This window comes from Macrotis lagotis, chromosome 7 (assembly GCF_037893015.1).
Source record: "Macrotis lagotis isolate mMagLag1 chromosome 7, bilby.v1.9.chrom.fasta, whole genome shotgun sequence".
Taxonomy (NCBI): Eukaryota; Metazoa; Chordata; class Mammalia; order Peramelemorphia; family Peramelidae; genus Macrotis; species Macrotis lagotis.
In genome coordinates this window covers 144,282,836-144,306,885 of record NC_133664.1, presented here as the reverse complement: position 1 = coordinate 144,306,885, position 24,050 = coordinate 144,282,836, and the positions used below count along the sequence as shown (strand labels likewise).

At 35.5% G+C, this 24,050-nt stretch overlaps 1 protein-coding gene across 6 annotated transcripts in view; it reads left to right on the top strand.

Annotated features, from left to right (window-relative positions):
• ZNF277 (zinc finger protein 277) overlaps positions 1-24,050 on the top strand; it is a 171,469-nt gene that overhangs the window by 65,862 nt on the left and 81,557 nt on the right. The gene's annotated exons all lie outside the window — the stretch shown is intronic.

The following is a 24,050-nucleotide window of genomic DNA, read 5'->3' as shown; positions in this document are numbered from 1 at the left end:
AACATTCATTTTTGCAAAAATTTCTCCCTTCCATTCTTCTCTCCTCTTTGCCAAATATATCAAGTAATCTGATATTGGTTAAACATGCACAGTTATATTATACATATTTCCATGTTAGTCATGCTGTGAAAGAAAAATCAAAACAAAAGAGAAAACTCATGAAAAAAAGACAAACAAATGAAAATAATGAAAATAGTCTGCTCTGATCTGCATTCAAACTCCATAATTCTTTGGATGTGCATGGCATTTTCCATCACAAGTCTTTAAGAATCATCTTTGATCACTGTATTGTTGAGAAGAGCCAAGTCTCTCATAGTTGATCATTACACAATGTTGCTGTTCCTGTGTACAGGAAATTTTCTGAAATCTGCCTGCTCATCATATGAAACAATCATATACCATTACATTCATATGCCACATTTTGTTTAGTCATTCTCCACTTGATGACATCACCTCAATTTCTAATTCTTTGCTACCACAAAGAGAGCTACTATGAATATTACTGTATAGATAGGTCTTTTTCCCTTTTTTATGGCCTCTTTGGGATAAAGACCTAGTAATTGTATTACTGGATCAAAGGGTATGCAGAGTTTGATTGCCCTTTGGGCATAGTTCCAAATTGCTCTACAGAATGTTTGGATCAGGTCACAACTTTATCAAGAATACATTAGTGTCCCAGTTTTCCCACATCCCTTCCAATGGTAATCATTTCCCCTTTTATGTCATAGAAACTAACCTGATAGGTATGAGATGGTCCCTCAGAGTTGTTTCAATTTGTATTTCTTTGATTTAGAGTAAATTAGAGCATTTTCTCATGACTATAGATAGTTTGAATTTTTTTATCTGAAAACTGCCTGTTCATATTCTTTGACCATTTATCAATTCGGAATGATTTGTATTCTTACAAATTTATTTGTATAAATTTGTATAAATTTGATTCAATTCTCTATAATGTTCTCTATCTCTTGTTTGTCATGAAATCTCATTTCCATAGACTTAACAAGTAAACTATTCCTTACTTTCCTAATTGCTTATGATATCACCCTTTATGTCTAAATCCTGTACCCATTTCAATCTATACCAAGGTACAGGGAATAAAATAATGGTCTATGTCTGGTTTTTGTCATTTTATTTTCCACTTTTCTCAGCAGTTTTTGTTAAATAATGAGTTCTTATCCCAGAAGCTGGAGTTTTCTTTTTTTTTTTAATTCTTCTCTTTCTTAGCCAGTACCAAATAGTTTTGATAATTGTCACTTTATAATATAGGTTTAGAGCTGGTATTTGTAGGCCACCTTTCTTTGCATTTTTTAAATTCTCTTGATATTCTTGATCTTTTTTCTTCCAGATAAATTTTATTATTTTTTCAAGGTCTATAAAATAAGTTTTGGTAGTTTGATAGGTATGGCACTGAATAAGTAGATTAATTTAGGTAGAATTATCATTTTTATTATATTAGCTCAGCCTATCCACGAGCAATAAATGTTTTTCCAGTTTAGATCTGATTTTATTTCTATGAAAAGTGTTTTGCATTCCTGACCTGATTCCTTGGTATATGAATTGTTTCAGTCTGGTTGCCTGAAGTAGTTTCTGCTTATGAGAATTGTAGGATATGACTACAGTATTCCTTAGAGTTTTCATTTTTGCATTTCTTTCAGGAAGTGATCAGTGAATTCCTTTAAGAACTACTTTACCCTCTTGTTGTAGGAGTGTAGGGCAGTTTTTCTTGATGATTTCCTGAAAAATATTGTCCAGATTCTTTTTTTGATCATGGTTTTAAGGTAGTCCAATAATTCTCAAGTTATTTCTCCTGGATCTGTTTTTTAGATCTTTTGTTTTTCCAGTTTTCTTCTATTTTTTCCAATCTTTTGACTTTCTTTGACAGATTATTAATTCTCAAAGAATTACTAGCTTTCACTTGCCCAATTCCTATTATTAAAGATTTATTTTTCTTCAGTTAGCTTTATATCTCCTTTTCCATTTGGCCAACTCTATTTTTTTTGCAAGGCAATGGGGTTACATGACTTGCCCAAGGCCACACAGCTAGGTAATTATTAAGTTTCTAAGATCAGATTTGAACTCAGGTCCTCCTGACTCCAGGGCTGGTGCTCTATTCACTGCACCACCTAGCTGCCCCCCAATACTACATTTAAAGGTGTTGCTTTCTTTAGTGGATTTTTTTTCAATCAATTTTTGTGCTTCCTTTTCTAAGTATTGACTCTTTTTTCATAATTCTCTTTTAAAATCTCATTTATTTTCTCAATTTTTCTTCTTACTTGATTTTTAAAATCCTTCTTGAATCCAAGAGGACTTTTTGAACTTGAGACCAATTCATATTCCCCTTTAAGTCTTTACATATATGCATTTTGCTCCCCAAAAATAGAGATTTTTAAAAACAAGATGTTTATAGACCCCGAGTTAAGAACTAGACTCTCAAAGGATTAAATCAGAATTGTTTTCATACCCAGTGAATGAACTTACTATGAGTTCATAGTTTCCATCCTTTCCTCTTCCAATTTCTATACCTACTCAATGATGTCTAGAGGTTCTTTCATAATAGTCAAAGCCTTTGGTTCTTTTCACAGTTGATAATAAAAGACTTAAGTATCCACTATGTGCAAAGCACTGGCCAAAATGTTAGGTATACAAAAGTAAAAATAGGTCACTACTTACTCTCAAAGAATTCACATTTTACTAGGGTATATAACATGTACAAAAATAAATGAAATTTAAGGCAATTTAAAAAGAAAGTGAGTACTTTTCATTGTGAATGAAGAATGGAGTGGGCAAACATTAGAAGCAGGGAGAGCAACTTAGAAGTTTTTATCCAACTGAGAGATACTGAGGACTTGATAGTAGCCCCTTAAATGTTTATTGATTGATTGAATGACTGTTTTAGGGCAGCTTGTGTGAAGATTATAAACTCTTAAAATCTGACCTGAAAACATATAGTCCATACTCCTCATTTTACAGATAGGAACCTTAGAGACCAGAGATTTGAAACACAAGGTCATAGAATAATCAGACTGGAATTTGAACCCAGCATCTCTAACTCAAAATTCAGCTCTATTTCTACTCAGAAGGGAAGTGATGGAAGCTTGTACACTTTAATGACAAGCCCCAGATCATTATGAGATGAGTATGAGAGGAGAGTGAAAGAAGACTCTCTTCCTTTGAATAGGTAAAAGTTCACCTATCAGCATCTTTCTTCCGCCCCCCCCCCCACTTCCCTTTCTCTCCCTTCCCATTTTTTTTTCTTTTGTAGTGATTATGCTAGCTGGTCAAGGGGAGGGGGGGGAAGCACTTTTTTTTTTAATTAGCCTTAGAGTAAAAAAACAAGATTTTTTTTCCCCTACCAAGCAGAATGATTGTAGAAAGAAACATTTTAATTCCTAGGGCATAAGATCGCCTCACCTAACTGATACTGACTTTGGCTAGGGTACCTGAAGAACTGAACCCTTGGAAGAGCTCAAAGAGAAGTCTTGGGCAGCTTGCCCAACTCGTCATTTCCAAGGCTTTCACTGTTTGCCTCCCACAGATGATTGAAATTCTTAAGCAGCAAGCACTGCTTTGCTTCTTTCCTAGAAAAGGCAAATAACAACCCTAGCCTTGTCTGAGCTCCCTCCAGAAAAGTCTAAATGGATTCGTCAGCTTGTTTTGTGCAGGAATTGATTTTTGTTTGTATGTTTTGGGGGTGGTGGGATTAAGAGATGCTGCATATATAATTTGCTTTACAGCCTAATTTAAAGGTCCCTTATGGGAGTCATAAGAAGATTTCACTGGTCCTGAGTCATTGCAACTCTTTTTTTGTGGCTAATGAAACTGCCAAGATGAAAACACAAAAGGGTAAGAAAGGGATCAGGATAAAAATGGGCCCCCAATAGGAAAGCTAGTGCTCAATAAAGATTTAAGAAAAATGAGAATCCAAAACACAGACTTTTGCTTTTTTTTTTAACCACATCTAAAAGAAAACTTCCTTCCCAGTAATGAAAATCAGTTAGCAGGTAGTTATTAAACCTTTATTAGCAGTATCAAGTGCTGAACATAGAGTTAGTAATACCTGGACTTAATTCCTTCTTTAACCACTTACTAGCTGTATAATCCAAGCCAAGTTACCCAACTCTTTAGGCCTTGTTTCTCATCTGTGACATGAGGGGATTGTGCTAGATGGTTAATACAGTCCCTTCTAGTTCTGTCAATGATCTCATGATTGTTGCATTGTGCTCTGCTAGGAGATGAAGGCACCAAGACAAAAAAACAGAAATAAAGGGTGTAAGCACATGCCCAGAAAATTCTTGAAAATAATGTGACCTTCTATACTGGTACAGTATGGTTCATCTCAAAAGTAAAAAGAAAAGGATTTTGAATCAGAGGACCTGGTTTTTAAAAATAAGCTCTGTTTTTTTATTATTAAGACAGCATGCTTTCAGGCAAATCACTTAAATTCTTTAGACCTCAGTTTCCTCATTCTTACAATAAGTGGCTTGGACCATAAAATAGGAAGGTAGATGTTGACCTTCAAAGTCATTTTAATGTCTAAATTTGTAGTCCTGTATGCTGCATACAGAGTACTCCAGTGATTTATCATGAGCTATTCCTTTTCTTTTTCCTCCTGTCTGGAGCTTTCTGACAATCAGTTGGCCATCAGTTTGAGAACACTAGGAATGTGGGTTTATCACTTTTTCTTAATTAAAAAGAAAAAGATGAACTCACTGACTGGCTTTTGAGACAGTTCATCATTTCTGAATTTTTCTATGTTCTTTCTATATTAACTTTTTGAGGTCAGGAAAAAATAATTCTCTAAAATCAGTTTAACCTCCAGATCAAAGTGTCCCATACTTGGTGAATGGAATGCAATGAAGATATTTAGGCCATGCCCCTAATTTTTCCTTAGCTTGGCTGCTTGGGTTTTTTTTTATGAAGATAATAAAGGTATACCAGTTTCATGCTGCTTATGTGAACATCCGGTTAGGAGCTCATAAAAGGTAAATTGGTTATGTTTTAATGATTTCAAGTAGACAGTTAGTTTAGTATTTTGTTTTAATCTCATTATCTTAGGTGGTTTCCTTACTTTTTAAGATCTTCCAACACTTTGATACCAGTATTTTATTTCATGAATCATTCTGCCAAATTTAATTGCCTGGAAATCTTTAGTCATTTTATTCATCATAGAATTTAGTACTAAAAGACTTTTGAAGTCATCTAGTCTCATTCTGCCATTTTACAGACAAAGAAAATAAGGTCTAGAAAGTTTAAGTCTTCTTCTACCTTACCACACCACACACTCTTCAATCCAGTGACAATGAATGGCCTCTGATATTCCATAGACAAGATACTCTATCTCTCACCTTTGGACACTTTCTGTAGCTGTTCCCATGCCTGGAATACTCTTCCTCATCTCTACCTCCTAACTTCCCTGGCTTCCTTCAGGTTCCTATTCAAGAAGTCTTTCTTAATTCTTCTTAGTCCTAGTGTGTTCCCTTTGTTTGATTCATTTTAACCTGATTATGTAGCTTATTCCAGACAGATCTATAAGGGCCAGAGCAAGTGCCACTCTAATAAAAGGAATATCTTCATCCTTTATATTAATTAGTGAAATCACAAGTCCAGCTCTTCTCCCTGTGCATTCCCTCCCCACCAAAAAAAAAAAAAAATCTGTAAAGGTCAGGCTAATAGCAGTCAAATATTTCTTTTGGGATACAGTTGTTTTGTTTGTGGGAAGGACACAGCCTACAACACTGAACTGTGGATTTTGAAAGATATGTAACAACAGCAACAATAATAGCTACAAACATATTATCTAGTCAATCTATTTTTTAAAACACAAACCATTTCTATAACACTAAGATTTTACAAAGTGCTTTTCATTTATTTTTTCCTTTGGTCATTTAATAGAGTTTTTCAAATTATTTCACATAGTAAACTAACATTTTATAGAAGGGAATCTGACCCCAAAGAGATGGGAATATCCAATTTGTGAAAATAAAATTTGTCTATAGAGAAATGAGAAGTAGCATTATATAAATAAACAAAGAGATTTTAATATATCCTGATACTTCATTGCATCTTTTTTGTTTCTACAAAATGGAGAGAGAGAGAGAGAGAGAGAGAGAGAGAGAGCAACTAGAATTCAAGCTGGTAGAGCAGCTGGGAGAATAAGGATAAAGATAGAACTCTGTGGAAGTACCAATTTGTCAAATGCTGGACCCCAGACTGAGACCAGGCCACCTGCCCCCAGGGGCTGCTATGTGACTTGAAACCAAGAAGTAAATCTAATGCTTCAGTATCTTTGTTAGTAATTAGACATTCATGATGCTCAGTGTTACATATAAATTCATTTGGAAATGCCAGATTATACTCAATCTCAATGTAGCATTTTGTGTTATAATTATATGGTCCCTGATGAGGAGGCACTGGTTTTTTCCTCTCTTTTTTTCCCCACTTTTGTATCCCCTACAGTGCTTTGAATATAGAGGATAGTCAATAAATGTTTAGGTGAATAAAAGAAGGAAAACAGTTCCTAACATGACAAAGGGATATAAGTGATAAATTTACTGTCAAGAAAGAGAATTGATGATCACTGACATTAAAGATCCAAAAGCAGAACAATAAAAGACCCTCCTTATTTGATCTTCAGTCTACTTACTTGTAAAAAGACAGACATTGAACCAGCACAATCTCTCCTAGCCCTAACATTCCTTTGGTTTATAAGCCCCGATCCTGCCAAAACCAAGTGAAATCTCTTCCTTGTTTCTACCATATCTTGATGATATAGGGAATTTCTAACATAGAAATCCTCTCCAATAATGCCTTATAGACTTATAGTTTTAGAGGCTTATAGAACAAGTTCAAGTTCACATATTTATTTTATGTCATAAGCAAGGCTTGAACTTCCCAACCTTAAAGAACTTCCCAGTTCTTTATCCATGAATTAAAAGAAAATTACAGATTGAAAAAAATCTGTAGAGTCATGTTAACATGCCCAACCTTGGAGTTCTTAGCTTTTCAATGGAAGTAATTTAAATTATTTTGGAGTCTCAATAACTGAAACCCCTTAGACACAATTCCAGAAAACCCACCTTATTTTAGGATCACAGATAGAGCAATCATCAAGTACACTCCTTCACTTTCTGGTGAAGGCAGCTGAGACATAGAGAAGTTACTGCATAAACAATATAGAGAGTGAGCAAAGGAATCTCTATTCAAACAAAGTCATTTGATTCTATAAAGTACTAAATATAAATTGTGTAAAGCTATTGTACTGTATAAAAGAATAAAATTGGGGTGGCTAGGTGGCGCAGTGGATAGAGCACTGGCCCTGGAGTCAGGAGTACCTGAGTTCAAATCCGGCCTCAGACACTTAATAATTACCTAGTTGTGTGGCCTTGGGCAAGCCACTGAACCCCATTTGCCTTGCAAAAAAAAACTAAATAAAAGAATAAAATTAATCACAAACATTAAGAGGAAGAGGTTAGAACTGAAAAACTTTAATATCTAAGCAGTCAGACCAATGCCAGAAATATCTACAGAAAAGAATGACAAAGAATTCTTTGACAACAATTTTTCTCCCTTAAGAAAATTCATTAGAGTCAAAATTTCTTCTAAATGAGTTCCTAATTGATTACATGTATGTGTTTATCTACACATAGCACACTTGTTCATGGCCAAAAAGCCTCTAAAAAGTCTTACTGTAGTGCTTCATTGTGGTGTGGAGTTGATCTGACATTCTGGACGGTTATGACAGCATAGCAGGAGATCCCACAGATTCTTGAAAACTGGAAAGGCTTTCAGTATGTACTGACAACACAGTACTCTGCTAACCAAGACTCAGCCTATCTAATTACAGGCATATCCATAATAAGTATATCACAAAGTGGCAAAATTTTTGATCATTGAAACCCCTAAGAAAAAGAACAATAAAAAAGACTGCCTATTAGTTGGTAATAATTTATTAAGAACTATGTTCAGATTTGTAGCTTCATGTGGAATTCCCCTTCTCTATTCTATTATGTAGCTGGAAATGCCCATTTTATGTGGTGTTTATTAAGTTCAGAATAAAAAAAAATAAAGCAAGGACTCTTTCCATTGTTTAAAAAAAAAAAGAAAACAGAAGAAGAAAAGGAAGAAAAAGAACCATGTGTCAGGCAGTGGGGATAAAAAGACAGAAATTAAAAGGTTCTTGTCCTCAAAAAAACTTACATTCTATAGAAGAAGCAAAAATGTCCACATATAAGTATATCTACAAAATAATTACAGGATAATTTGTGGGGAGGGATAGGGGAACCTAGCATCTGAGCAGACCAAGAAAGGATTTATTTAGAAGATAGTGTCTGAGATGAGTTTTGAAGGAAATAGGATTCTAGGAAGGATTCTAACATATATGTGTCTAACACAAGATTTTTTTTTTTCAGATAGTTTATTTTTGCAGGGGGAAAAGAAATCCAGTCACTCATTGGACAAATAAGATGCTCAAATTTCTTATGGTGAACCATTTGCCATTAATATATATAATTTTATAAAATACAGATATTCTAGAATTCAAATATAGACCTGAAAGACTTGAGTAGTGGGTGATGTGATTTTAGACTATTTCACAACATCTACATACATTGCTTATATCATTTCTGTTTAAATGTGCCTTAGAAAAATATCACTATAAACCTATATCAGTCATTTTATGTGTTGAAAAAAACAGTCATTTTATGTGTTGAGAAAGTACTTGATAATTAAAACATTGAAGACTTGAAAGTAAAATAAAACACTAGAGAGATGGCACAACTATTTGTTTTAGAGATATAGTTGTCCCATAATTCAGAAATTTATATCTTCTATCAAAGGTAATAATTATACTTAATAGGAAACACTGGATAGGTGATTTATGATTTTCAAATTATTGACCTGTTTCATTAAAAAAATTGACTACAGGATTTACTCCAGAATAATTGCCTGACAGATCAAATCAAGTAAGTCACATTAAACTCAACCTCACCTGATATACTATAAAGCTTCTATTTGACAAAAACTCATTTAGAAAATGGAATCACAGAGCACAATTAAAAAAAAAAACCTGAGCAACCTGTCTTTTGGGGTTGAACACCTCTTGTTCTCTCTCCTTACTTCCTAATACATAGAATGTTGAGAAAATGGAGGAGGTAGGATATGAGATAGAAGTATCTGTGTCACTTTTTTATGTCAAAAATAAATTAGTCTTTTCTTAAACTTTTCTTCTCTAAAGAGAACATATCACCTTTTTTTAACCCCAAATAAAAGTGAAATATAGTATTCTGGTTAATTGCATTTTTGCTTAACTGAGATTTGATCAGAACTCCCCTTTTTATTTCATGGCTTCTGAAACATCAAATGACTATTGCTTCTTCTCTAGCCACTAGCTGCCCTCTACTGGTGGAAGGGAGATAAATGAAGTTTCCCCCTCATTCAAGGGTAGAAGACATGCCAGTGGAAGCCATTATTTCTAATCTTGACCATACAGCCATAAAATCTATTGAATCTCCATCTCTGCATGCTCCAAAAAGTCTTTGAATGAAGAGTGGGCATATTAAAAGAAGGCCATGATTTGCATTTCAAAAATCTATTGAGTATTGTATTTGTATTTTAAATGAGCAGCATACTTAAATATACTAATTACAATGATACCTTCACAGTAACTCCATCTAAATTTCCTCCCATTTTTTTACAATTGTAAATCTTAGACTTTTTATTTATTTGTTTGTTTGTTTATTTATTGGTTTTTGCAAGGCAATGGGGTTAAGTGGCTTGCCCAAGGCCAACACAGCCAGATAATTATTAAGTGTCTCAGACCAGATTTGAACTCAGGTACTCCTGACTCCAGGGCCAGTGCTCTATCCACTGCACCACCTAGCTGCCCCAATCTTAGACTTTTTAAAGGTAGTTATAGCCTATGTGTATACTTTGCCTATAGTTCTGCTTTTTTCACTTTGAGTTATTTTGTAAAGATCCTTTCCATACTCTCATGCTTGTCATAGTAAAGGACTATATACTATTAAAGGGAAAAAAAGTGTTGAATAATAGATTATTGAACTAACCTTGAAGCCAGAAACACCTGGATTCAACTCTCACTTCTGATACATACTGGCTGTATGGTCCAAGGGAAGATAATTTACCTCAGGCTGCTTTAAATAGTATTCAAAGACCTTAAGTAGTAAAAATGGTACCAACCTGAAATAGTTTATTCACATGGGAGTTCTCCTATACCATTGTTTCTCAGAATGTGATGCAAGAACCTCTGGGGTTCCCTGAAACATTTTAGTAAATTTATGATGTCAAAACTTTTCATAATTATTCTAATATATTTTCCTTTTTTAACATAGTAAATATTGATAACTATAAGCCATATAACAGAAACTCTTTGAGGGAAGTCCTAAATCTTATTTATTTATTTGTTTTGTTTTGAATTCCACAACCCTTCCCCCACTGTTTCCACAGTATACATTGATCCAAGTTGAATGTGATGAGAGAGCCTGTTCAAATTTCACAATTCTTTACACATTGCTAAAATATTCTTGTTTAAGAGCAAACATAATCCCCCCTCCCCCACAAAAATATAGAACCTCATGAGAAATAAAGTAAAAGAAAGAGAAAAAAATGTATCTCAGTCTGTGTTCTGATACCATCAGCTCTGTCTCAGGTGGATAACATTCTTCATCATAAGTCCATCATAGAAGCCACCTCCATACTTTCCCACAGTTGCTGCCACTGACTACAAGTCCCTCCATCCATTCCTCCCTACTGCCATATACTATATTCTCTCTCTCCCTTCACCCTGCCCATCCTTCTTCCAAAATGAGCTGTAGGGCAGCTGAGTGGTGCAGTGGACAAAGCACTAGCCCTGGGGCCAAGAGGTCCCCAAGCCCACATAACACCCCAGAGACCCAGCAAGCGTCCAGCTCTATGGTCTCAGACAGACCACCCAATTCCAGCACCTTGCAAAAAGTAAAAAAGGTAATACATTATATCTGACTATTCTCTCCCATGATCTACCCTCTCCTCCATCACTCACATCCCCCTTCTCTTCTCCTTATTTCAGATGCCTATACCATATTAAATGTGTATGCTGTTTCTTCTCTGAGCCATTTCTGACAAGAGTGAAGGTTCCCTCATTACCCCTCACCTTCCCCCCTTCCAAATCATTGCAAAAAGCTCATTGCAAAAGATTTACATGAAGTGTCTTAGCCTATTCCACCTCTCCTTTCTCTTACTCCCAGTACATTTCTTTTTAGCCATTGACTTCATTTTTACAATATATCTTCAAATTCAGCTCTCTCCTGTGCTTTATATATAAAAGCTCCTTCTACCTGCTCTACCAAATGAGAAGACTCATATGAGCATCATCAGCATCATTTTTTCTATGCAGGAATACATGCAGTTCATCATCATCATCATAAGTCCCTCTTAATCTACCCTTCTCTGCTCTCTCTGCTTCACCTGAGTCCTGTATTTGAAGGTCAAACTTTCTGTTAAGCTCTGGTCATTTCAGCAGGAACATTTGAAATTCCCCTGTTTCATTGAAAGTCCATCTTTTCCTCTGGGAGAGGATATTCAGTTTTGATTCTCGGTTGCATTCCAATCTCTTTTGCCTTCTGGAATATTATATTCCAAACCCTATGAGCCCTTAATGTAGTTGCTGCTAAATCCTGTGTGATCCTGACTGCAGCTCTATGACATTTGAATTGTGTCCTTTTGGCTGCTTGTAATATTTTCTTTTTAACTTGGGAGTTCTGGAACTTGGCTATAATATTCCTTGGGGCTGTTTTTTTTTTTTTTTTGGATCTCTTTCCAGGGGAGATTGGTGTATTCTCTTGATTTCTATTTGCCCTTTGCTTCTAGGATATCAGGGCAATTTTCCTGTAGGAAATCTTTAAAAATAAGGTCAAGGCTCTTTTCCTCATCATGACCTTCAGGTATCCTAATAATTTTTAAATTATCTTTCTTGAATCTGTTTTCCAAATCAATTGTTTTTTCCGTGAGTTGTTTTACATTTTCTTCTAATGTCACATTCTTTTGGTGTTGAAGTATTGTAACTTGATTTCTTGTAAAGTCATCAGCTTCCTTTAGCTCCATTCCACATCTGAAGGATTTGTTTTCCTCAGAGAGCTTTCTTATCACTTTTTCCATCTGGCCACTTCTGCTTTTTTAAAGCATTATTTTCCTCATTAACTTTTTTGAATTGTTTTATCCATTTGACCTAAGCTGGTTTTTGACATGTTATTTTCTTCAGCATTTTTTTGGATCTCTTGACTCAGCTGCTGACTTCATTTTCATGTTTTCCTGCATCTCTTTCAAATCTTTTCTCAATTTTTCTTCTATCTCCTTTACTTGATTTTCAAAATCTTTTTTGAGCTCTGTCATAGCCTGAGCCCAACTTGCATTTTTCTTGGAGTCTTTAGATGCAGAAACTTGTACTTCATCATCTGGAGATTGAGTATTTTGATTTGAATTCTAATATAATAATGGACCATGATTTGTTCAGTTGTATTCAAACATTATACATTTAGGTTGTTTGTAATTCTTAGATATTACAGATAGTATATCTCTCAGTATCTTTTAACACATTTCTTTATTTCTTTTTAATTACTTCTTTAACAGTAAATTCCCAGTAGTAGCTTCAAGGGGTCAAATAGTCCAATTAGTTTATAATAGAATACCACCATAGATTTTGAGCAACTGTGATATTATGGAAAAGATTGAATTTAAAGATAGGAAACCTGGGTGTGTTCTCTTGCAATTACCCACTACTTGTCTAGCTCTCTCAGTTTCATTTTCTTCATCTCTAAAATGAAGGGATTGGGGCTGATTGATCTCTCAAGTTCTTTCACCTCTAACTCAATGTGGTCTCCAAACTCCTCTTTCTAACAATTCCATCATCACTGTATACCTTATTATCCATAGCTCTACCATGATGTATTCCTATCATTTTTATTTATATTTGCCAGTTTGATAAGTGAGGTTATTTATTGGTGATATGAATTTTTTTACATATTTTATTTACAACTAATGTTTTCACATTGTAAAATTAATAGTTGATATCATTTGAATTTGGGGGAAGTATGTATTACTCTTTTCATATCAGTCCTTTCTAAATTCGATATGCTAACATTTTAGCTGTAAAAAAAAAACTTGCAGGGACGGCTAGGTCGTGTAGTGGATAAAGCACCAGCTCTGGAGTAAGGACTACCTGGGTTCAAATCCGGCCTCAGACACTTAATAATTACCTAGCTGTGTGGCCTTGGGCAAGCCACTTAACCCCGTTTGCCTTGCAAAAAAAACCCTAAAAAAAACTTGCAAAAAAAATTCCCAATTTGTTCTCCCACAAATACTTTATTTGGTTATGTGAAAATAGATACATTGGTGGGTGGATAAATGGATTTGTGGATTTACTTTGTCCATACTACTTCATTGGATTGTTTTGAGCAAAGTACATTGTAAACCCTGAAGCAGCATGGAAATGTGAATTATGATTCTTCTTAGTATTTCTTTAATAAAGACAACAATTTTGTGTCATCATTAAATTTTGATATTCTTATAGACCCATCATCTCATCCATTTGTATAGATGGAAATCCATCCATATTTATATATTTACTTGTCCTGTGTAATTCTTACTCTCCTTCTATACAGCCTCCACAGAGGATCCACCTACTTTGCTGGAGGGCTTCTTTTAGATCTATTAATAATTTGTATTTATCAATACAGTATTTACTATATGCATATATTTTCCCTTGATCTTGTTCCATGAGTGACCCATCTCTTTTTCTAGTCATATGCCTTAATGATGTCTTTTATGTCACTTTCTCTGTATAAGCCATTTTTGGAATAAACTGCAGCTTATATATATCCCCCAAAGATCATCCCAACATCCTTTTTATCAACTGCAATTTTGAATCTTCAGAGATCATGGTGTTCTGTGATTCACAGATATGGAGAATATTGATTTAAGATAGGGGTTCTTAATTCTCTTTGTGTAATGGAGTCTTTTGGCAGTCTAAGGATACCTACATACCCCTTCTCAGAGTCATGTTTTTGATGCATAATGTAACATAAGTAGATATACAAAGGAATTCAATTATAATCTATATTCAGTGAAAATACTGTGGTCATAATGTGTCTAATGGCAGATTTACTAACTAGAATAGTACTACTACCACTACTACTACTACTAATTAATTACTTTCAAAGTAATAGGATTGTAAATGATATTTTGAGATATAGTCAGCAATTGCGATGTTATATGAAAATACCTGTAATTTCTATTGTTAGCAAAGTAACAGGGCTACATTTATTGTTATTTGTTGCAAACATTCACAATTAAAGTAATACTTAATTTCAGAGTATAGTAAAAATGAAGATATAATTTTTTTTCATCCAGGTTCACAATTCCCCTAAAACTGTCTCTCATTGAAAAGATGGGCTTCTAGAGGCAGCTAGGTGGAGCAGTGGATAGAACATCGGCCTTGGAGTCAGGAGTACCAGACTTCAAATCTGGCCTCAGACACTTAATAATTACCTAGCTGTGTGGCCTTGGGCAAGCCACTTAACCCCATTTGCCTTGCAAAAACCTGAAAAAAAAAAAGATGGGCTTCTGTTGTAGGGAACAATCTGGAATTCTTGAAAGCCCTAATACAACATTTCTCCAAAACAACCCAACATGCTATCTTCCTAGTCAATTTTGGACCCTCTCTCTTCCTGTCTGCTGTGTTTATCCAAGTTTTATGTAATAATGGACTAATTCCACAGGCTTCTTATTTATTTCCAAGTCATAGTCTGAGCATTATACATTTAAATAAGAGGAAGAGAGATAGAGGGGCAGTGGGGGGAGATTTATTTTACAAGTTCTTCTTACTCCTAGCCATAAAGAAACTAATCAGTCTAAAGCAACAAAAGGGTCTTGATTAATTGAAGACATTTTAGAGAAATGGATCTTCCTGGTGGAAAAAGATAGAAATACTTCTGTCAGAGAATATTCAAACAGTAGGAAAAGTTCTGAATGAGATGGAAAGCCAGCACAGTTCTAATTAGTATGACATTCCTGAAGACTTTATCCAGGTTCACACACACAGGTCTGGCATTCTGTTTTGCTGTTTCTGTGACTCCTGTGGTCAGTCATAGTCAAGATCCTTGAACCCCTGCCTCCTAGTTCTTTTGCAATTCAGCCAGCACATTTGCTTCTTCCCACACTTGGTTTTTAATGCCAGATTGGAAATAAGCAAAATCATGCTAAAAGAAATTCTTTATCTACTTTTATCCACATTTCCTGTGTTGCTAACTGGGCTAATCTTATTTTAGTGACTGTGGATCTTACTGAAGAGGCCCTGTAATCTTCATTTTATTATATATGGTTTTCTGTGCTCTGGTGATTAATTTTATTTACTCATGTTTGAGATTATAAAAAGTTCATTGAAAACTATAAATCATTCTCTTTCTTAGGTTTCTATCTCTATCCTATTGTGTTGATTGTTTTGGGGAGTGGAAGAGATGATGGGTGGTAGAATGTGTATATATATATGTATTTGTGTATGAGTATTTGTGCACACAAACATGTTTTACCAATATTAGTTGAATAAAATTAGCTAAATTGAAGCAGATTGTGCATGTACTTCTTCAAGCCCTCCCTGATTCTAAATCCCCCATAGGCATAGAATATTTAAAAAGATGAAAGAGCTCTAGAGATTGGATTTCAAAAATTATATTTTCAACTGTGTGTCTTTGTTAACACAAAGAAACCTTAAGTTCACTATGCATAACTTTATTGAAGCACCATGTAAAGAACCTCTTCAAAGAGTTCTCATTGGTCCATAAGCAAGCCGAATATTTATCATTTATTAAAAAAGATACTGACAAAAAGAATTTACCTTGTTATATTTTTTACTTTCAGATTCTCTACCCAAGGTCTTTCTCCCTTAAAATGCTTATAAGCTATAATACCTTAAAAACCTACAGAATGATGGAATAGAAAGAACACAAAGACTTTGGAACTGAAGGGAAGCATACATAGATCTAAGTCAGGTGTTGGCTTGGCTTTGTTACTTACTACTTGTGTGACCTTGGACAAATTACTTGCCCAGTCTGGGCCTCAGTTTCCTCATTTACAAAATGAAAAGATTGGACTAGATGACCTCAAATGGCCCTCCCTAGATCTACCTAATCATTAATCTTTTGCTCCTTTCACAGGCAGCTCCTGATTTCAAGGGCAGAAAAAAACAAATTGAAGAAAAACACTGGTCTTCCAAATGCATGGATAATTTAGGAGAGAGAAAAGAAAGCTGACTTACCAGTTTAGCTTCTTTTCTAATACTTTTTCCTTATTATTCCTTCCCTTATTTCTTAAACACTATTAAGAAAGAAACCTGACTCTGTTTTGGCATGAAAAAGTTTTATAATTTTTAAAGGAGGAGAAAACAAGCATTCCATGTGATTTAAATACCCCCCAAAATAAAGGTTCTGCTTTATTGAGAACCATATTTGGTGATCCTCACTTTCATGGCAAAGTCAGTTGAGGCAAGTGGTATAAGAGACAAATCATGATGGGCGAAATCAGACCAGAAAGGATAGTCAAGCACCAGAGTTTGACCTAGGTCCCACCCTCAAAGTATAACCAATAAATTTAGGACCTCCTAATTCTAGATAGGCAGAAAGGTATGGCATGAGGGAATATGGCTTCTAAGTATGGGAATTCATTGCAGTGGAACCAGTAGAATGGTGATTGGGAGTGAGGTAACCTTATAAAGAACCAAGAAGAAACACACTTTTATGTGTGCATCCTGGGGCAAAGCCTGGTCAATTTGCCCAAGTTCCATCTCTAGTTCTGCTTCCCTACTCTGGGATAGCATGGTATTACTCTGCTTAGACTATTACCCATGATATCAATAGCAATTCCAATTTATAGATCTGTTGGGTCACTCCAAAATCATAGAGCTAAGTGAGACATTAAAGCTGGTAAGAGTCCAATCCCCTGTTTTTAGAGCTAAGAAAATTGTGACTTTATAAGATTAAGTGACTTACTTAGGGGTCATACAGGAAAAGAGAGCTGAAATATCCAATGCAGTGCTAAACCCTGAAAGCTAAGCACTTCCTATTTGAAATTACTCCTAAGGTGACTAATTGAAAGGATTCAAGTGAAGGGACAGGAAAAAGGTTTATGTAAAAACATACAACCTGCTCATAGGAAGAATTTTAAAAGAAAAACTGGGGAGAAGTAGTACTCAATTCTAAGTTTCTAGATCTGGAGCTTTTAAAATTCATTTTGTCTAACCTTATTTTTGTCAGATAAGGAAACCAAGACTCAGGAAACTTAATTAATTTGCCCAATGTCTCAGAGACAGTAAGCATTGAAAATGAGATATTAGCCTAGGTCCTTTAATTTCAGAATCAATTTTCATTCCTCTGTACTATGCTCCCTCTCTGAAAGCCGTGACAGCCCCCCTAGGATGAAGGTTGTTCATATGAAAGAGCTATTTGTAGAAAATTTGGTCTCAGTCCTTCTGTTCAAGGGAATGCTTTGGATGCCTTCTTCTGCCAGACAAGCCCAGCCTCCTCTGCTTTTGCTACTACTGCCTGAAGCTTCCCTAAGCATATGCCCTCCCTATTGAAAAAAGTTCACAGCCCTCTTTAGTTTGAAATGAACAGAAGCTTTAAGATATTAAAAAAGAGAAGCACTTAGTACAGGCATGTCTTCCTAATGCAATATGAAGCTTTAAAAATATGGAAAAATCTGGAAGTAGTCTGAAGTATCCTACAGTAAAAACAAATCCCTTTTTGCCCATAAAGTTCAATACAATATTAGCAGTTTGGGGTGGTTTTTTTGTTTTGTTTTGTTTTTTGCTTAGAGGCATCTCTGTACAATAGCATAGGATCTTTTCCTCTACCCCTAAGTATAGAGAGTCTCCAGGATGGTATATTCACTTTCAGGATGAGTCTTAAGCAAAATGATAAGATAAATAGGCTGGGTATCTTTGTCACTCTCCCTATTCCTTTTGCCATTATTCAATTTCCTCATTGGGATTCAGGACCATGGACAAAGCACACTATTCTCCAGAATTTTCCTTTCCCCCTTTGCTTTGGGTCTCCATTCCCCAAAGGCCCTGCTCTTTGTTAGCAAGTTGGGATGGCAAATCTGTGCAGTGGTCATTTCAAGAGACAACTTTATCATGGACTCCCTGCCTAGGTTTAACTGGAACCTTCTGAAGCAAAGGCAATGTTCACTAGAGTGTCTTTATTGGAGGAATGCAAGTTACTCTGGGGAAATTACAACCAATAAGTGGACTTTGCCTTGCTTATCTTGTCCTACCAAGGAAGCAGCTGCCTATTCTGCCTTTACCTAGGACTAGGACTATTTGTTCTGGGTACTAGAGAAGCTTATAAACTCAAACCCTTGAATGATGGTTAATTCTATTATCTATGTAAATAACCTAGAATTTCCTAGTCTAGACATTAGTCACAATGAAAAGAGTTTTTCCATTGATCCAATTATTAGAAAGCTATTTTTAGAGGGATAGTCTTAAACAATGAATTTTTAAGATAGGGACCTTTTCCTCACCATTGTTGATTATAAGTAGATTTCAGGTTTATTTACAGAGCAAAGCAGAAAACCATATTTTCCCTTTAGGTACAGAATGCAAATCTGTTGTAGAAGACACGGAAATTTTGACTGAAGAGGAATTAACCTTATTAGGAATAACATTATTATTATTAACCTCATTCAAGTAAGCTAGGCTCAAATCCTGAATCTGCCTCTAAGTAAAACTATCTTATGCTTTTGGCCTTTGTGTGTTATTATTGCATTTGAAGTCATTTTCAGCGATTTCTGACTTTTTGTGATTCCATTTGAGTTTTTCTTGGCAAAGAGACTGGAGAATTTTGCCATTTCTTTCTCCAGCTCATTTTACAGATGGAGAACTGAACCAGTTATTTTTTTAGGTTTTTGCAAGGCAATGGGGTTAAGTGGCTTGCCCAAGGCCACACAGCTAGGTAATTATTAAGTGTCTGAGGCCGAATTTGAACTCAGGTACTCCTGACTCTATCCACTGCACCACCTAGCTGCCCCCCCAAACAAAGTTTTGTGACTTGTTCAGAGTCAGTCACCAAGCTAGTAAGGTAGATAATGAATGAGTCTTCTGCCACCTGGCCAGGTACTCTGTCCACTGTGCCACCAAGCTGCCTTTTTGGTCTTTGTGGGCCTCCCTTAACTTCCTCAATATTAAAATGAAGGGTTGGGACAAAAGGATTTCATACTTTCATTCTGTGGAAGCATATTTAAAACTTCATTTATAGTAATACTGAAAACATTAAGAAAGAATATTTTTCTCTAAAGTCCTTTCCAGAGGGAAAATCCCCTTAGTCTGATGAGTGATAGATTGAGAACAAAAAGACCTTTCATTAGGTAAATGGATCAAAGGGCAGTGAATCTCTCTTTATCCCCTGAAAGGATTATTAGATTGTAATCCACCCCAGGGGAATCACCTACCTTTATTGAACTGGAGATAGCCTCACAATTTGTTATTATACAGATTCTTCATATTGATCTATGAGAGGGACCCCAGTGATTTCCTCTTGGGGAATGAGTGGTCCAGGAGGAATGGGTTAGTGACTTGGTGACTTCATTTTGGAATGTTGTCAAACCGTATTTTTAAAATATTTCTTTTTTCACTGTTACTATAAAGTTACCAGAAATATTGGGGGAGGGACTCATGTTGGAAGCCACGGGGGTGGCTTGGACATCTCTCTCCCTCTCCATGCTTGAAATGTCTTGGATATAAATTTGATGATAAATTAAACTGGAAGACTAGGTAGTACAGTAGATAGAGCAAAGCCCTGGAGTCAGGAGGACGTGAGTTTAAGTGTGGTCTCAGACACTTGACACTTAAAACCTAGAGCAAGTCACTTAATCATAACTGCCTCACATTCAGAGCCATTTCCAGTCATTTTGATCCATATCTGACCCTTTGAACCAGATGGCACCAGAGGAGAAAGATTGGTGACTTAGTAAAACAGCCCCTCACTCAAATCCAATTCCCTTGTTTGTCATATCATCACCTCCCTAAGATCATGATCTTCTTTGAGGACAATCATCACTATCATCATCCTCTGGATAGTTAAGCAGTACAATGACAGAGCTCAAGACCTGGAGCCAGAAAGACCTGAATTCAAATTCTACCAAATACATTTAATAGCTATGTGAACCTTTGTTTGTCTCTGGTTTTTTGGTTTGTTTTTAAAATTTTATCCTTCTAATACATTTATTGGACAGGGAAGATAAAATACAATCACAAATACAAAATAGTGTACCATAAGAATATAAATGATTTTCTTTTTAAAAAAAATTTTTATGGGGCAATTAGGTGATACAGTGGATAGAGTGTCCGCCCTGGAGTCAGGAGGACCTGAGTTCAAGTTGGACCTCAGACACTTAAGGATTGCCTAGCTGTGTGATCTTGGGCAAGTCACTTAACCCCATTGGCTTGCCAAAAAAACCCCAAACAATCAAAAGTCTTTTATAAATGCCTTTGGTGCTTGTAGAGATTGATCATTACCAAATAAAAGCAAGTCACTTCTCAGTGCCTCCATTATCTCAGCTGTAAAATGATGATCAAGATGACTGTGAATACACCTAGTTCTTGTGAGTTTCTCAAAGGCAGTTACTGTCTTTTGCTTTCTTTTGTATTTCCAGTTCTTGACATAGAATCTGGCTCATATACTTATTTACTAATTCTAAGGTTCTGTAACATTCTAACATTTATTCTGCAATTCTGTTTACGATGGCTTGTGGTCCTTTCCATTGTGACCTTAAAAATAGGAACTCAGTTTTCTCAACTATAAAATGAAGGGATTGGACTGGAAACTCTCCGATTCCTTGAATCCCTAAAGCTATCATGATATGAATCTTCCTTATAAAAGCAACCTGTCTTCCTCCAGGACTTTTTCATTTGTCACAGGATTATTTTATGGAGATGACAGAAGAGCATTAAAATCAGAGAATCATATATGTTATGGTGGAGATGCTTTTCCTAGCCCTTCTGGGCTCTAATTGAATGATTGATTCTATACCACCAATGTAACAACAATCTGATTTTGTCATCATTTTAGCTACCTCATAAGGTGGATGTAAAGAAAGAAACTATAAGCAATTTAAACTATATAAATGCAAGTTGTTTATGGTTATTGTGTGGCCTCTCATCTTTTGAGAAATGACTCAGGAAATGATTTTGCCAGCTCACTACTGTTAGTCACATTTTTCTGTCACTTCTTAGAAAGGATCCTCAAAGCAAAGAGCTTTGGAACAAAAGGAATCATTGCCTTCTACTTCCTCTAATAATAAGCTTTTTATTAAGAAACTTTTTTTATACCATTGTTTTTGTAAAGGTAAATTCTGGAACCACATATGCAAGGTTAGGCATTTTGATAGCTATAGGGATCATGAATATGTGATTCCTGAATTTTACTGGGTAAGCATTTATTTCTTGCCTAAGGAATTTGCCCCATTCTGGATGAATTCATGTATTGATTGCCTGGTGAGAAGGGGAAAGCATTCCTTTTATTTGATATTTTTATAATTATAGGATTTAAATCTTTTTTTTTTTTTGCAAAGCAAATGGGGTTAAGTGGCTTGCCCAAGGCCACACAGCTAGGTAATTATTAAGTGTCTGAGACTGGATTTGAACCCAGGTACTCCTGACTCCAGGGCCAGTGCTTTATCCACTACGCCACCTAGCTGCCCCCGGATTTAAATCTTCACAGGACTTTCAGATATCGTCCAGTTCAGCCTCTTCCATTTTACAGCAGAAGAAACTGAGGCCTAAAGAGGTCAAGAGATTTGTGCATGTTAACAGCTGATAAATGACAGGTGATATTCATTCAGAATCTTGTGGTTTTTTTAAAATTATACTAAGCTACTTTTTCTTTCATACAAAGTCATCTTTCCTTTTGTTAGCATTAGTGAGCCATGCCTTTCATCAGAAGAGATAGCCCTACAACGTGAAAACTAGAGCTGGTACTTTGGCATTATTCATTTACTATGAAGGATGCAAAGTAGGTTTGGAGCCAAAAGGAACTTCAAAGATGGTGTGGCCTGGACAGACTTACCTACCTTTGTTTGAAGGATCCAAATTCTTTATGGCTGGGACCTGGGCATTTTGATAACTATTCTATTCTATGCCAGAATAAAAGATGAAGAGGTGATTTGAGTTGCCATGACATCACTAACACAGATATCTACCAGAAAATAACCAAAACCCAAGAAAGCTTTTTCTAAGACTGTTCTAAGACATATAATAATGTTGCTGATGAAGTCTCATTATAAGACTCTAGATTAAATAACAGATCCTTATTCTATAGAACTAGATCATCCTTTCATTCAAGTATGCTTTTACCATGTGCACTGAATTGTTGGAGGGGAGAATATGCTAAAGGAGCAGATAAGTATAAAAGAGTCATCATTCCTGCTTTCAAAATGGTTATAATCTATTAAATGTCTATTAAGGCAGGCATCTAGGATGGGGGAGGGGAGCAAAAAAAAACTATTTGGTCAAAATTTGGAGTTCAGACTTGTGATTTCATTGTTATAATGTACTCCTAGTCAAGAAAATCTTATCTACCAATGAATATAATTATTATCCAATTTAGTCTTGGAGAATTGCCTGGGGGGTACTGAGAATTTAAGTGACTTATTCTAGGTCTCTCCAGATCATATGTACCAAAGACAATTCTTGAGCCCCTAAAACTGAAAATCCCTTAAACCACCCATTAATATGTCTATATATTTATACATATATGTGTATGTCTAATATATTTTCATATATATATTCTCTTTAAAGAAATATCACTGCTTATTTTCCAATTACAAGCAAAATTTGTGTTCTCTTAAAAAAAGTTTTCTGTTTTGTAGGGCAGAAGGAAAAAGTTGACTTTCTTTAACTTTTTGTGCAGCATCTAACTAAACTCTCTGTAGAGAGGACTTCTGTTCAAAGAGAGGAAAATAGAAACAGTTTAAGACTTATCTTTCAGGAAGAATGATGATGAGGGGGACACATACCACCATATAACTATGTCTGGCATTTAGTTATTGTTCATCTGTCATTTTCAATGAGGGCCAGTGACATCAACTTATCCATGAATTGGATTTAAGTGAGGCAGAATTGAACAAAGTTGTTAGCTTTACTCTCTTTTCCAGTGTCACTGAAGTCCACTGATAAAACTGAATTGAATTGAAATTGAGCTATACCAGAAGTCAAGAGGGTTCAAAAGAGTCATAGGGAACTCAGCCTGGGTCTTGCTAGTCTTACTTAGGAATACTATGAAGACCAACCAAGGTGAACCCTCTTCTTGTTAGTTCTTATGAGCCCAAGCAAAATGAAGAGATTTTCCATGGATATGAAGAAGAAGAGATTTTGGATTCACCATCAGAGGGGATAAGGTACAAAAGAAGTGAACTTGAACCACTGAGGGAACTGCACATTCATTGGCAGATAGATGGATAGAGCACTAAGCCTGTAGTAAAAAAGACTTCAGTTCATATCCTTTCTCAAAAAAGTCATTTAACCTCTCTGTGACTCAGTTTCCTCATTTGCAAAATGGGGATAATAAGAACACAAAACTCTCAACATTCTCATGAAGATAAGATGAGATAATATTTTAAACCTCTATATAAATGTTAGCTATTAGTTCTTCATTAATTGAAATAGTGGCAATTACCCCCATACAATTAAAATTGTTATTTCTCTCTCTCCAAAAGGGACTACCTTCTTTATCTTTTAAACAGAGTATTTGCCAGAGGATAATCTCTGCCTATATAGTTATTAGTAAGCTATTCATTTCTCATGAAAGCTGAAAGAGAAATTAAGATTAATCTAATTGCATAGTTTATTGTCTATGGAAACATTATTTTGCCTCCAGGGCATGTAGGTGCTGTGCACTCCCTACAATGCCAAACATTTCCTTCTGGTTGCCTGGTAACTAAATGCTGTCTAGTGTAGCCGACCTGGACTTCCAGCCTAGCACCATGTAGGCAATACTTCTTAGGAGTCC